Raw genomic sequence first — 16,506 nt, 5'->3', positions numbered from 1 at the left:
CCCGCCCAACTGCACAAACCGGGCCTAACTCCAAAGAACGCCAGAGCCCCAGTGCCACTGGCACTCAGGGGAACGAGGTGCTGCCGCGGCTGGAGGACGCAGTGCAGGCCGGGGTGTCCACCCCAGAGTCAGCAGAACGGCCCGGTTGCTCACTCACTCACTCAGGGCCTTCCAGAGAGTGTTTGGGAAAACACCTGTATGGCCTGGGGGCTGCCTCTGTTGGGGTAGTTGGCATTTTGCACAGGCTCTTCAGCTGCCTTTCCGCATCTCACACAGGCTGCTTTTGGAATAAAATTCCAAAATTACAGCACAGGCAAACTCCGGAAACAAGGAGGGCATTCATTCGGACACTACCATCTTCTTTCCTGCGCCATAAAATCTCAACCCCAATAACAACTAAGAGCCGCCACCTGCAGAGCTGCTGGCTCATCTCACCATCCACCCTCATTATGGGCCATCCATCCTCACTACTAACCATCCGTCCTCACTTCTGACCATCCGACCTCACTACTGACCACCCATCCTCACTACGGGCCACCCGACCTCACTATGGGCCACCTGTCCTCACTACAGCCCACCCGTCCTCACTACGGGCCATCCGTCCTCACTACTGACCATCCGTCCTCACTTCTGACCATCTGACCTCACTACTGACCACCCATCCTCACTACGGGCCACCCGACCACACTATGGGCCACCCGTCCTCACTACGGGCCACCTGACCTCACTACGGGCCACCTGTCCTCACTACGGGCCATCCAACCTCACTACGCACCACCCGACCACACTAGGGGCCACCCGACCACACTAGGGGCCACCCGACCTCACTACGGGCCACCCCACCCCCTGGTTCCTCATGCGGGCCCTCAGATGTGTGCTCCTCTCAGTCACCATCACCCCCCATCACCGTCCATCCCCAAGCTCATGTCCGAGATCAGCGGCACCAACCTCCGGGTGCCCAGTCCCCCCCGGCCATCCTCAGCTCCCTCCTCAGGCAGACACTCTGGTAGGAGAGGAGGGAACTGGACGAGGGCAGAGCCAGGGGACTCTGAGCAGAGATGGGGGCTCACAGGGCTGAGTGCAGAGAAGGACAGAGGCAACAGAAAGAACACAGGTGGAAAGTCTGTGCCAGCACCCCCCCGAGGAGCAGAGCTGGGGGACTTTGCGCGGAGAGGGGGGCTCACAGGGCTGAGCGCAAAGAAAAAGGCAGCAGAGAGAACACGGGCGGGGTCCGTGCCAGCACCGCCCCCCGAGGGGAAGTTCCCCATGCCCAGGGCAGAGCTGGCCTCCCCCTGCCCTGCTCGGCCCCCTCTCCCCACTGAACTCTTCGCTGCAGGAGGTGTGAACAGGCATGGGGGAGGGTGTTTTCCTCCCCTGCAGAGACGTTGCTGGCAGGTCCACTCATGACCGCATCCCACCAGGCGGTCACCCAATCCTGAAGGTCACTCACAGAGAAGGGTTCAGTAACCCAGGTTTGCAGGCAGCACTGAGGAGGCACCTGGGAGCCTGGGACTTTCCAGTGCACGTCGCTGCTGCTGGCTGTCACGAATAAACACTGTCACCATCACGGAGACAGCCCAGTAGCGGTACTCATCACATTCGAGGCGCTACTAACCAGAGCGTGAGTTATGGGGGCAGGGGGTGCCGGGCACTTGGCCATGCCCGGGACCACAAGGATGGGCCCGGCATGTTTGGGACACTGCCCTGATGCCCGCAGCTGCAGCCTCCTCCCCAGTCCGCTGCAGTGAGGGGCCGGGGGGCTGGTGCTACGATGAGCGGGGGTGGACTCCCCCACAGATGCCCTGGAACAGGGACCCGCTGCCCTCAGTGCTGATGGCAGAAGCGGCTCCCGCCCCACGACCGGCCCGGGACTGCCCTCAATGCCCAGCCGCACCTCTTGTCACTTCCTAAGGATGCGTCTTGGAAGCGGGCATCCTCAGTACCCCCGACAGGCAAGAGTAAAGGAAACCGCGCACGAAGCAGACGGAGGCTAAATGCCCCCGGGAACTGCCCCCTCGCCCCGCCAGCGTCTGCACCCCCGGACGGGGTGCTCACCTCTGATTTGCGTGCAGCCGGTACGAACCAGCAGGAAGGATGAGGGTGACTGCCTGCTATGTCACACTGGCCCACCATGGAATGTGGCCACGGAGATGGGTGCTCGGTTCTCTCATCGCTTTGCATAAGCCCTGATGTCTGTCTTGCTAAGGCACTCTCTCCTTGGCTGGTTTTGAGGAGGAAGCCAAGACCGGAAGGCCCAAGGTCAAGGAGCCGAGGGCAGCCGCTGGCCAAAACCAGCCAGGGTCTACGGCCCTCGAGGGTCTGCGTCCTGCCGAAGCTACACAAGCCACCAGGAGGGGGCCCGGGTCTGGCTGACCCTGGAGGCAGTCTGCGGGTGACGCAGCGGGCCCTTGCAGATCCCTGGGCAGCGAGCCTGGGAGATAGTGTTGTGGGTGCAGGAAGCGCTCACGTGGCCACAGATGGCAGCACCCATGTAGGGCAAGCTGCCACAGGCCGCCACTCATACCAGAAATGCCAGCTCTCGCCGTGGGCGGCTGCGGGCAGCCCCACGTTCCTTTCCTCGGCCTCCCAGAACTGCGGCACCTACTCTGGTTTTCTGATGCCTTCGGTCACTGAGAAGCAGACAGTCAGAGACACTGCTCTGTGGATGCACACCCAGGCTCTGCTTCCACGAGGGCTGACATGAGACCAGGGCCCTAGAACCAAATCTGCCCAGGCGAGGATGACAACAGGTACGGGAAGCAGAGGATCTAAAGACCCCCCGGCAGGGACAGGCCTGCTGACCGTTTCTGAGCATCTGACACGTCACTCGAATCCTGGGCACCTTGCCACACAGATCAGGGAGTTTCAAAAGTGTTTGACTGTCACTGGACCAAAGAAAGGACTTTCCAAACAGTATTTTGAAAGATGCTCATTTGAATGTTTAACTTTATAAATGCTTATTTAAGATAATCTCCTTATATTAGTCACTTCAGCTGAACAATGACCTATGAAACAACTACAGCATGCCTGGAATCGGGCCTCTGTCTGGGGTTAGGAGAAGGCTAAGAGGAGCTACATTCCTGTTCAGAGAGCAAGTTCTAGGGCAGAGGTGTGTGGGGGTGTGAACGTGTGTGCCAGCCTGTTGGTGTGTGTGTGTGTTTCCTGGGTGAGTATGCACAGCAGTGTGAGCTTGTGCAGGCAGGACCAGGTGGCGTGGGCCGGGGGACGAGGTGCCGACTGGCCTATGTGGCTGCATCAGGTTCTGCCAGGCTGCTGGGAGAGGGTCGTGTAGACACAGGTGGGCAGGAGAGCCATCAGTGGAGAATAATTCCAGTGTCTGGAGGGCAGTGATCGCAAGGGGCTGAGTGCCTTGCTGTCTTCCCAGCAAATGTCAGATGGCGGCGGCTGTAGGGTGCTGGGAGCAGGACCTGGTGTGGGGGCCAGGCAGGCATCAGGCAGCAGGTCCCAGACAGCGTCTCAGAGCTCAGGCTGGACTTGGGCTTTGCCTCACATTTCAGGCCCTTGGTCAGACAGATGGGACCCACAGGCGGTCTCTGCAGAGTGAGACAGGATGGTGGAGGTTAGACACATCCAGCTCATTTGCTACGGAAGCACAAGGCTTATCCTCGACACCTCACATGGGGAAATTAGAAACCAGGTCCAGACCTGTCCCCTCTCTCCTGTGAGGGGCTTCCACATAGCAGCTGGCATCTAGAGGACCCCGTGGTGGTCCCTGCCAGGGGATTGGGTCACAGAACCAGCAGCTAAAACCCAGGTGCTGAAATAGGAGAGCTCTGGGTGTGCACCCCAGCTCTGCTATGGGGTGACTTTTCTCTCTTCTTTCTCATGTGTAAAATTAAAATCTACCTCCAAGGAGTAGGAAGTTTGATGAGTAATAGGCATCACCATGTTACTACAGAGCCAGGCTCACCATTCCCCAAGGGTGGCTATCACCAGAACCGTCCCCGCATCTTTTCCAGAACCTCAGTGCCACCCCAGTCACTTCCACATCAGGCAGTTCAGGCTCTGATTCTGAGCTGAATCAGAGTTGGGCAGGCATGAGCTGGGGAGGGGCAGCTTTCACAGGAGCCACTAAGAGGCAAGATGGGCGCTCCAGGAGCTCAGGGCTTGAGAATCCCTCCCCCACAGGGAGCCACATGAACTGGGGGCCAGGTGGAGAGCTTGTGGGTGCTGAGGTCAGACCAGGCTTCCCCCCAGCCCAGCTCCCTCACCTCAGAGCTGGGTGACCAGGCTGGCAAAGTGCCTGACTTCCTTGATTCAGTCCCTCAAAGCTCATATGTGACAGCAGCACTTGGGAGAGACTGTATCACACGGGGCAACTTCGCTTCAGCTCCACTCCTCACCACTATGCTTACTTGTGGGTGGGCTTATCTAAAGTCGAGTTTCACCTCTGAAATGGCAGCTATAAACACAATCTATGCCATATGGTTACAGGAGGATTTGAGGAGATAGTTTCTGTAATGTGTTTAACAAAGAACCTAACATAAATGTTCAAAATGTTGGTGATGGTGATGATGGTGGTGTTGGTGGTGTGATGATGATGGTGGTAGTGATGGTGGTGATGATGGTGAAGATGGTGGTGATGATGGTGAAGATGGTGGTGATGGTGATGGTGGTGATGGTGGTGATGATGGTGAAGATGGTAGTGATGGTGATGGTGGTGATGATGATGGGGATGGTGATTATGGTGGTGATGGTGGTGGTGATGATGGGGATGGTATGATGGTGGTGATGATGGTGATGATGTGGTAGTGATGGTGGTGATGGTGGTGATGATGACGAAGATGGTGGTGTTAGTGGTGGTGATGATGGGGATGGTATGATGGTGGTGATGATGGTGATGATGTGGTAGTGATGGTGGTGATGGTGGTGATGATGACGAAGATGGTGGTGTTGGTGGTGGTGATGATAGTGATGATGGTGGTGATGATGGTGATGACTGTGGTGATGATGATGGTGGTGACAGTGATGATAGCAGTGATGGTGATGGTGGTGATGATGGTGGTGATGATGGTGATGATGGTGGTGATGGTGATGATGGTGATGGTGATGATGGCGGTGATGGTGATGGTGGTAGTGATGGTGGTGATGATGGTGATGATGGTGGTGATGGTGATGATAGCAGTGATGGTGATGGTGGTGGTGATGGTGATGATGGTGGTGGTGATGGTGGTGATGGTGATGTTGGTGATGGTGATGATGGCGGTGATGGTGGTGATGATGGTGATGATGGTGGTGATGGTGATGATGGTGGTGATGATGGTGATGATGGTGGTGATGGTGATGATGGTGATGGTGATGATGGCAGTGATGGTGATGATGGTGATGATGGCGGTGATGGTGATGGTGGTAGTGATGGTGGTGATGATGGTGATGATGGCGGTGATGGTGATGATAGCAGTGATGGTGGTGGTGATGGTGATGGTGATGATGGTGGTGATGATGGTGGTGATGGTGGTGATGTTGGTGATGGTGATGATGGCGGTGATGGTGATGGTGGTAGTGATGGTGGTGATGATGGTGATGATGGCGGTGATGGTGATGATGGTGGTGATGATGGTGATGATGGTGGTGATGGTGATGATGGTGATGGTGATGATGGCAGTGATGGTGATGATGGTGATGGTGATGATGGCGGTGATGGTGATGGTGGTAGTGATGGTGGTGATGATGGTGGTGATGGTGATGATGGTGATGGTGATGATAGCAGTGATGGTGATGGTGGTGGTGATGGTGATGGTGATGATGGTGGTGATGATGGTGGTGATGGTGATGATGGTGATGATGGTGGTGATGGTGATGATGGTGATGGTGATGATGGCGGTGATGGTGATGGTGGTAGTGATGGTGGTGATGATGGTGATGATGGCGGTGATGGTGATGATGGTGATGATGGTGGTGATGGTGATGATGGTGATGGTGATGATGGCGGTGATGGTGATGGTGGTAGTGATGGTGGTGATGATGGTGATGATGGTGGTGATGGTGATGATAGCAGTGATGGTGATGGTGGTGGTGATGGTGATGGTGATGATGGTGGTGATGATGGTGGTGATGGTGGTGATGGTGATGTTGGTGATGGTGATGATGGCGGTGATGGTGGTAGTGATGGTGGTGATGATGGTGATGATGGCAGTGATGGTGACGGTGGTGGTGGTGGTGATGATGGTGGTGATGACGACAATGTATAGGTCTTTAACTTCTGTCCCCTAGCCTGCTCCTTTCATATGTGTTCGCTTTGGCTCCTCTATGAGGTCCAGCACGGCTTGCTAGAGGTCTTATGGGACCCTCATTTGGACATCCCTCTAGTGTTCTGTGTGCCATGTAAAGCTGTGTTCACCGAGTTATGTGCGTCTATCCATCCCAAGCTAGTCTATGCCTATTGGAACTATGTAAGTTAACCATTATGTGTCAGACACTTGCTAAGTTGCTTCAGTCATATCTGACTCTTTGCAACCCAATGGACTGTAGCCCACCAGGCTCCTCTGTACGTAGGATTTTCCAGGCAAGAATACTGGAGGGGTTTGCCATGCCCTTCTTCAGGGGATCTTCTTGATTCAGAGATTGAACCCTTGTCTCTTTTGTCTCCTCCATTAGAAGGTGGGTTCTTTGCCACTGGCACCACCTTTAGAGGCATGAAATATTTTTTCAATTAAAACAAATTATACAAAAGATTGCTTTACATATTAATGTAAAAAGAAAAAAAGAATTGTTTCTGTGAAAGCTAATAGGAATAACCCTTTAAAAGTGAGTATGGAAAAAAAAATTGCCAAGTCAGATGTGGACGAGACTCCACAGGCCAGGAGTTCCCAGCTCTGGTGGTCTCTGGAGGGGCCACGTCCCCCTCAGTGAAGGTGACGCCGGGTCCCACCCTTGTGGCTGCGGTGGTTTTTGCATGAAAGAGACGGGGCTCCAATAACACCAGGGCTGACCCTCCCTTGAAAAGTCTGGAAATCAGCATTTTGTTTTCAGAAAAATTAAAATGTTACCTGGTGTGTGTCAGTTTCCTTAAACCTTAAACTGATTTTTTCATCTAAGAGGACACTTCTCACCCCTGTTGGACAAACGGCCTTCCCCCAGGTTAACTGAGTAAAATCAAGAGGAGGCGTTGCTGCAGGTGGCAGGACGTTGCCAGGACCACTCCTGGGGCATAGCCGGCCGGCCAGTGACGCGGTCACCGGAGCAGAACCGCCACAGGGCGAGTCATTTCCTGACCCCTGACCGCAGGGCGGACGGCGAGCCTGGGAACACCTCCAGCCTCGCTTCCTCCCCACCGAGTCTCTGCAAGTGTCTTCCTCCTCCTTCCCAGGCACCTTCCTGGGAACGGCCGCTGGAGAGGAGCCGCCGCCCAGCCAGTGACCCCTGGTGACAGATTAAACAGACGCGGAGGAACGAGCTGGAAGCAAACTTCCTGGGCCCGGGCCCAGCCTCCCACACCTCCCTCCTCCCGCGCCCAGTGCTCAGCACGCCGCTGTCCACGAGGGGCCCGGGAGGACACACAGCACTGCTCCCCGCGAGGCCCCAGGCTCCACGCCGCACTCAGACCTGCCTCTGCCCTGTGGGATGCACCCAGGAGCTGGGCCCCCTCAGCCTTGTCCCCATCGGGCCCTCCCCTGAGGGACACAGGGCACCAGCCGCTAAGCGCGACTCCCGCGGGCCACAGCTCAGCCACACCGTCCCATGTGCACCATCACCAGCTTGGAAGACCACTGAGGCCGCATTCTTCTGTGAAAACCACCCCGCACCTCCCTTCCTGTACATCCCGGGGTAATTCTCACACGTGACCTCAGAGAGACGCGGCCTCGGGGCCCCGGGACCAGATAGACAGCGGCTCTGGGGCTGGAGTGCAGCACCAGCTTCAGGCATCTCTGTAACCATCAGCAACTGAAGCAAGAGCAGAGGAAAGCCCGTCTTTCATTTGTGCTCGTGTATTTGCACCTAGCGTATTAGTTTAACTGTACAGAGTAACGACTGCGTGTACTGCGGAGTGGTCACCGTGGTCCATCTCCCAACGTAAGTGCCCCGTCTCTAAGCTCCGGTGAAGCCCCAGCATTCTCAGGGTCCGAGGCCCCCAGGCCCCCGTGGGCTGAGTCAGGCAGGACCCCAGCTCCTCTGAGGAGCCACCCCCCGGACGTGGGTTGTCCTGCCTGTACTGGCCACCCTGCCCCTGGGGGCCTTTCCGGTCAGGCAGGGTGGTCTGTCCCCCTGCTCTCTACGCTGAGGGAGCATTCCCAGGACGGGGAGTGGTCTGCGGGGCTATAAATTTGATGTTGCAACAGAAAGTCTGAGCTGGAACCCGTGACCCGTGAAATTAGAGGCTCTGGTCTGAGAGCCTGCTGCCCTGACTCGGCGCTGAGACGGCTCTTCCCAGGGCCCGAGGGGACACAGCCACGAACGCCAGGCTTTTCCCTTTGGTTTTCTGGCCAGAAGCTCCCCCACCCCCCTCCCTGCGTGTCGCAGTCGTGACTGATGGCGTCGGGTCCCTGGTGTCCATCTCTGAAGTCCAGGCCCATGGCAGGTCACATGTGTCCTGAACATGCATCCGTGAAACCCCAGAATCTGCGGGCAGCGTAGAGCTCCCGTGATGGGAACGGCTCCTCACCCCCAGTGAGGTGACCCCAGGCACACCTGATGAGATGGCCCCCTCACCCAGCTGCCCCAGGGGACGCGCACAGTGGGCGATGCTCACATGCAGAGCTCACAGGTGCGGTGCCTGCCCGGCAGCCACTTAGTATCCCAGATTGTCAACTTCCCCCTACCTGCCGTGTGCAGGAGACAGCACTGAATTGATTCTGGTGTGAGTGTTTCTTATTTCCCTTTTTGTGAGAAGCTTGTATTTTTGTTTGTGTCATTTGCCTATGCACATAATTTGTCTTTTTTTTTCTTTTTCTTAAATTGAAGTATAGTTGATTTACAATAGCACGCTAGCTTCAAGTGCACAGCAAAGTAATTCAGACATACATACATTATGTGTGCATATATGCCTCTTCAGTTTCTTTTCCATTACAGGTTATCACAAGACACTGACGGCGGTTCCCTGTGCTATGCAGTGGGAGCTTGTTTATTTTACATGTGGTAGTGTGTGTGCCCACCAGATTCTTACTTTATCCCCTTGTCCCCTCTGGTGATCATAAGTTTGTGTTCTGTGTCTGTGAGTCTATCTTTTAATTCATATGTATCACTTTTTTTAGATTCCACATATAAGCCATATCATACGACATTTATCTTTCTCTGACTTACTTCACTTGGTATGACAATCTCTAGGCCCATCTATGTGGCTGCAAATGTCATTATTTTTATGGCTGAGTAGTATTCCATTTTATACTTCTTTTTATCCATTCATCTATCCATGGACAGTTAGGTTACTTCCATGTCTTAGCTTTTGAATTGACTTCCTTTTCAGCCAGGCAGGACCTCAGTGCACAGCCCTCAGTGCAGGGATGTGCTCCTTCTTAAAATACTGGGCAGATTTGTGTGCCAGAAAATCATGCAAAGGTCAGCTGATTCGAGGACATGAGACAGCAAACTATTGTCAATAACATCTGTTGTCATGCTCTGTGTATATGAGCATCCAAGTGATTGGTAGAGGTTTTCAGTGTTCATCCATATATATGTCTTTCTCTGGACCAGGTCAAAGGTTTTTGATGAAAGCTACCAATTCTGATAACAGAGCCAGAAACCTATAGCAGAAAAAATATGAAAACTTTATTCAACCCATGCAAGTTTATTTCCAGAAGGATCTAATTTCAGGTCTGTCCACATATTGTGACATTCCTGCTTGACCTTATGGGGAAATGGTTCCTTTTCGGGATCTGTGTGTGAAGAAAAATGTCAATGACTTTTTTTAAAGTATTTTGTTGGCATTATTCTCATTCTGATAGCTGGGGAATTCCAACATCGAGAACAAAATGTTTGCCTGTGTTTAATTACCAAAGCCAAACTTACAATTTAAAATCCCAAGTTAATTTTCTTAAACCAGGAAATGATGTCATTCAGTCTAAACAAGAGGTACTCAGTTTGCCCTGCCTTCCGGGACTGCTGTGTGGCATGCTGGATAAGAAATCAGCTCTTGTGCTCGCTTCGGCAGCACATATACTAAAGTTGGAACGATACAGAGAAGATTAGCATGGCCCCTGCGCAAGGATGACACACAAATTCGTGAAGCGTTCCATATTTTTGAAAAAAAAAAATAGAGAGAAAAGAGAAAAAAAAAAAAAGAAATCAGCTCTTTAGATGCTAAGCCTAGAATTTAACAGGAGGATGGAAACAGGACACACACTCAGAGACACCACCACACACCTGGCAAGTTGTGACTGACCTCGCAGAAATGGCAGGTGACGTTTGTGTGAAGGAGGAATCGCAATCCACTGCCTCCATGCCTCTGGCCCTTCCAAAGAAGAACCATCAAGACAGCAGGCGCTGAGCAGAACAAGAAGAACATGGCCTCAAGAGGACTCTAGGCTGAGGACGTATTCCCTGAACGTGTATGTTGTACAGACACACTCAACAGCCGTGAGACCCCGAGCACCAGACAGGAGAAACAGACCAAAACATCTCAGAGGTTTACTTCCTAAGCCAGAGCAAGTGTCCAGAGAGCTTTCCCTACAGAGCACAGACCTGCACGCACATGTCCACACACACCCAGGCCTCTCTCAGCCACGTGGCTCCCTCCCCTGCTCCCCGTCGTCACAGGCACTCACACTCCTGTCTCAAGCCTCCTCCTTGCACATCTCCCTGGTGCTAACTCCACTTTCCTGCAGACCCTGGGGGCTCCAACCCAACAGCCTGTGGCGGGCGTGTGGTCCCCACGTGGCTGTGGTCATGCCCGTGTCTCTGTCCCTGCCTCTAGCCGCAAGCCCGGTTCAGCAGCTAGGACTCCATCTGAGCCCACCACACCGGGCTCAGTGCTTATTCCAACTAAATGTCCAACGAGCGAATGTGAGCGGCTGGGCCCTTGCTCTGCTACTTACTGGCCAAGTGACAAGGGGTGAGTGACCATCCAGGGTCAGACTCTGACCACAGAATCTTTTGGAATCTGTCCCGACCAGGCAGGTAGACCTCACCTCTCAGGTCGAGAGAGTTTAGGCCACCCCCAGATTGGCTCCCCTCCATGTAGTGCTCTGTCTCCCATAACGACTGAGCCCCACAGAGTCATGTCTGCCTCATGGTGACGAGAAGATAAGACACATGCATGAAGTTTCTTTATAAACTGCAAACTGCGACCACATGCCAGCTGGTCCGCTGTTCACAGGTATAGAGCGTCTGCTCCGCAGAGTGACCACCCAGGGCCTGTGTATGCCGGCCGGCCCTGGGGCTCCAAGCGCACGGGAACCCCAGGTTTGTCTGTCCTGGCACATTGTGGGGATACGGTGAGCACTGTGGCCACCGCCAGCCGTTTCCCCTACCTGGTCCCCCAGCAGGACAACCCTTGCTGGCCTGTGCAGAGAGGTGGGAATGCAGCTCTCCCCTTAGGCATGAAGGCACACACGTGCACACATGTGCACACACGTGTGCACACACCTGTACCCTCTCCCGCTCCTTACTGGCCTGTTACCTCATCTCATCAACTACTCAGCGTTTTCTCCAGCTTTGGAGTTTAAGATACCGTGACTGGCTTGTTGCAGCTTGGAGAGCACGTTATGTTGGGGGGCCTCCCCACGGAGCAGTTGTGAAACGTAGGCTGTGCCACAGAGTCAGGCACCAGCCACCTCATTCCGTGGCCATTGCTAAGTCCTGGGTTTCACACTTTCGTTTGTTTTCTGAGAATCTTTTCTTTCCTGTCCATTCGAAGGGTGGTGAGAAGGGGGTGATTCTCATGGGTTAAGAGTTGGTTCCTATTATAATTTCAAGTGTCCACACCCTGGGCTTTGGAAAGCAATAATGAGCAGCGAACAGCCGCTGGTTCCTGGACGTCCTCCAGCCACTCAGGGTCTTGTTGTGATCCATGGGCCCCCTGGTGTAAGGCAGACCCATTCTCCCAGATTGCTGTTATCTGTAGCCTTCGCTCTGGACAAGGCAGAGGCTTTATCTCGACTTGCAGAGGCTGACCTAGCTGACTCCTGCTGGAACAAACTGTGGTTACTTTCCAAACTCAGCATAAATACTCAGATGTGAGGCAAGGAAGGAACCTGTGTCCATGCCAGAATTTCATGATGGTCTGGGACCTATATGCCAGCACAGAAGGCCCTGGGTTGACCAGCAAACTCGCATCTGAAGAGGCTGATGCCCTCTGCAAGCAGCTCACCTTCTGGGACTTGCTTGTGAGTCAGGGCGCCTGGCGGCTTGCTCAGGCTGACGTCTGGGAGACAAGATTTAGCTGCAATTAACATTTGACCACAGAAAGAATAAATGAAAAGGCCAGGAAGGAAGGAAAGGCCTCTGACTGAATTCCAGAATATCCACTTTCCGGACTGTCCACAGTCATGGATCGAGATGAGCTCAAACCAAAGGTTTTCTGTTGATTAAATGCAAAACGTCTATTTTTTGGAGCCAACCCTGGATGTTTACATGAAAGGGTCTCCATTGATCCAGCTCTGCTCCTTATTAGCCGGGCGCCCTCAGACGTGTCATTCAATCTCCCTGAACCAGGTTGCTGTGTGTAAACAGAGGGCAGACGTTCCTCACCTACTTAACTAGCAGCCTCTGCAGGCACCAGATGGCCTCACGCTCGGGTGGCGGCTCCTCCCAACTGGCTCGCCGGGAATCGATCAGTGGAATCCTGCATGCCACGGGCGACAGATCAGCCATAAACCGCGGCTCAGAGGTAAATACTGAGCGGAGACAGCTCCCACTGGTTAGCGTCGTTCCTTGTTCTGTTGAGCCCATTGGAAAAAAAGGAATAAAACTGGCATTCTTAATTATCATCTGGGTTAAATAATCCTTAATTTTGTTAAGTGTCCAATGGTGGTTTTCAATACTAATCAGTTAATAGTGTACAGTAAATGGAATTTAAAAAATTTACAACACCTAGAAAGACCTAATAAAACATGGAAGCAGCTTCCCTTTTCGCACAAGCAGCATTCACATAACTGCACTGAGCCGGGGGTACGGCAGTGGCTGAAAGGTGCCCAGGAGCTCCTGAGAGGAGACAGACTGTCTCCACACAAAGGCCGTTCTTCTCGAGGCTGAGAACATGCAAAGCGCCCCTCACGGTGCCTGCCCCCTCAACCAGGTGGGAGAGAAGCGAGAGGCAGGGAGTGTCCGCACAGGAAGAGTGGACCGGGCTTGTCCTGTCTTGTGTTTGCTCCGAGATGAGTCAGGAGAAGCTTCCTGCGACATTTCAGGCTCGCCCCGCTGACGGCAAACTGTGCAGACGCACAAACCCCCTTCCGCCCCCGCCCTGCCGCCCAAGGCTGGGTCCTTTCTGGGGCCCACGGCCCCCCATCCCAGCCCCACCACGAGGCGGGGCAGGGACAGGCTGGGCCAGCCCCTGGCGGGCCTCGTCTAGCTGTGTGTTTCTATTTCTCCCCACAGCAAAGTAACCTTGCCGCTCTTTTCCTGGTTAGTGATTTTTTTAAAACGGGGCTTCCCTGATGCCTCAGCAGTAAAGAATTTACCTGCAATGCAGGAGACCTGGGTTTGATCCCTGGGTCAGGAAGATCCCCTGGAGAAGGAAACGGCAACCCACTCCAGCGTTCTTGCCTGGAGAATCTCATGGACAGAGGAGCCTGGCAGGCTACAGACTATGGGGTTGCAAAAGAGTCAGACACGACTTAGTGACTAAACAACACCAGCAACAATTTAAAAAAATACTTTCGTATAAAAATTTACAAAACTGTAAGGTCTTAAAAAGAAGGAAATCACCAGAAGCCTGTAGTCCTGTGGTCACCACAGTTGACATGTCAGTGAACATCATCCAAGCCTCTGTACACACACGCACACTTTCACATAAACGGAGAGTACCACACGTGAAGTTCCCAACATAGCCAAAGTCTTGTTTAAAAAAGCCAGTTTTTGGCTTCTTTCCTTTCTCCTCCAGCCTCCCCACCCTCATGCCAAACTGCCAACGTGAGCCTGGGGGTGTGTCCTGCACATTGTCCCCTCATTCCAGTGAATCACATGCAATTACACGTGTGCATGTGCATGTATGCAATTGCAAGTGTATCACTGTTGAAAAGATTGAATCACATTATATAATCTTACCTCGTCTTTGTTTTTCTCATTTAAGAATGTGTTCCAAGTCAAGCAGCACCAGTCTCATGGTGATCATGACAGCTGTAAGGACAGGCCACGATGCAAGCATGCCATGACACGCCCACTCTGATTCTCTCCCCTCGTGGGGCGAGTACACTGCAGAGGACGCGGCAGGATGGGCCCACCTGCCTGGGGTCTGCACGCGTGTGCATCCTTACCAAGGCTGCTGTCCTCCGTGTGGAACACAGCACAGGGGTTCCTGGGTGGGGGTGACTGCCTGTTCCAGCAGATGGTACCAGAATCCTTCCCCAGGGACCGTAACTATTCACATTCCTACCTCCTCCCAGCAGTGACTACCATTCTTTATTTGTAATTGACTCTGTGGATTGATATTTCACTGTTCCCTTAATCAGCATTTTCTGAGTTTCATCAGTGTTCCTCTGGACTTGCCTTTCTGTTAATCACCATTCAAATCTCTGTCCATTTCTCTTTCTATTGGGTTATCTTTAGCTAATCAGTTTGTTAAATCTCTCTACAGAGTATAGCTTATTAGATGTTAGCTTTTTTCTCTTGTAACTTTGCAAATATCTTCTCATGTTTGTCAACAGACTTTTCTTATGGCGTCTTCATCTCTTTACTGTAAGAAATTTTCATCTGACCCTGAAACTCTCCCAACCCTGGGTGATATCACTGGTGGGGGGTCAGCTGACCCTCCGCATGGGTGTGGGCAGACCTATTCCTGGGCAGGAACCTGTGAGTGAGGCGGTTTGTGAGATAAAATGTGCCCGGAGCCCACAGACGCCTCAACCTTCCTGCTTGTCTCCCAGACCTCCCGCTGGGCCTTTGAGACGCTGAGAGACAACACGTCACCTGGAAGGTGCTCCTCCGGCCAGGGCTTCACGTCCTGAGATCCAGTTTCAGGTCCTGGCTCTACAAGGGGAAGCCCCCATTTCCTCAGAACCCCAGTGCAGGTGGCCGCAAGTCACCGCTCCTGGGCCCTACTTCTCTTTGTTAAACGAGATGAGTCTGATTACTAACCCTGAACTGTGCGTCATGTCCCCAGGCCGTTCCCCGGAGCCCGGCCGTGAATTTCCAGGCGCAGGTTACTCGGTACGCTGGTATCTCGTGTGTCTCCCTCACTGGTCTTCACCCTCAGGAAGGAGGGTTTGTGTCTCTGACTACCTTCCCCACACCTAGGGAGTCCTGGCACCTGGTAAGGCCAGGGTCTGAATCAGGGGCTGAGTCTGGGAACGCAGGGCTGCGGGCGGCCCCTGGTGAGCGGTGCCCCGGCCACCTGGCTCTCTCTCTGCTTCTGAACGTGGCTTCCCAGGAGTGGGTTTCCCGGGCTGTGGTGGGAAACAAACCTTCTTTCCCGTTCAGTCGTCCCAGACCGCACTGTCCCCGGGGCAGCACAGGGCAAGGGAGTAGATGGGGTGAGGCCTCCCCGAGGGTCCCGAGCGCCCCCCACAGGCTTTGGGTTTCCTCTTGCTTAGTCTCAGCAGGAAATGCAACATCTCCTCACCAAGAAAAAGTCCCTCAGAGGAGTTCCATCCCTTGTCCAGGGTGGAGGGACAGGCTCCCAGACACGGAGTCTCCCGAGATCACAGGCAGCGGTGGCGGTGGGGGGCGGGCACCACCCTCAAGTCCGAGGGCTCCCGCATCGCCGCGAGTTCTCTATGCCCCTCCTGCCAGCCAGAGTGTGATATTCTGGATTGAGGGGTGGGCAACTTCCTGATGCTGAATGCCCAGCACAGAGGACCCCTGACAGGCTGCCCAGACCCTGAGTGACCAGCATGGACCTCCCCTTGAAGGGCCTTCCTGGGCCCTGGGTGACCAGCACGGACGTCCCCCAGTGGGCTGCTCAGGGCCCCCAGTGACCAGCCGGATGTCCTCTGACGGGCTGCCCTGGACACTGGGCCTGCACAGTGCAGTGAAGACCACTGGTCTCCCTTTAGCTGCAGACACACACTTTCCACTGGCAACTTTTCAAGGCCTTTTTTTGTTTCCTCTGCACAGGAACCATCGTGCAGGGGACCTGAGTCATACACTGATTACATCAAAGGCTGTTTGTCTTGGTTTGCAGCCCGCTGGGTTAGAACCAAGATAAATCACAAGTTGGCTAAAGGAGCCCACAAACACGCAGGTTTGGGTCGCTTTTGCTGGGGAACGCGTGGTGAGTTCAAGCCAGTGCTCCACCCCACCCTGCCCTTATTCAGCAGATTGCTGAAGGAAAAAACAAAGTGTGGGGCACTGGGCGCTGGCCTCTGAGTGTTCTCATGGTGGGTGTCCCCATGCCGTGGGGTTCAGAGTGGCCGCAGTGGTGGCCGTGTGGCCTGTCCACAGCTCTGCGGT

At 53.9% G+C, this 16,506-nt stretch overlaps 1 non-coding gene across 1 annotated transcript; it reads left to right on the top strand.

Moving 5' to 3' along the window:
• Positions 1-10,092: 10,092 nt before the first annotated feature.
• Positions 10,093-10,199, top strand: LOC122684539. The gene has a single exon (XR_006338082.1). It is a non-coding gene; the product is annotated as a U6 spliceosomal RNA (small nuclear RNA).
• Positions 10,200-16,506: the final 6,307 nt, after the last annotated feature.

Source organism: Cervus elaphus, chromosome 26, assembly GCF_910594005.1.
Source record: "Cervus elaphus chromosome 26, mCerEla1.1, whole genome shotgun sequence".
Taxonomy (NCBI): domain Eukaryota; kingdom Metazoa; phylum Chordata; class Mammalia; order Artiodactyla; family Cervidae; genus Cervus; species Cervus elaphus.
Note: the sequence above shows the minus strand (reverse complement) of the source record. Positions and strands in the feature narration are given on the sequence as shown.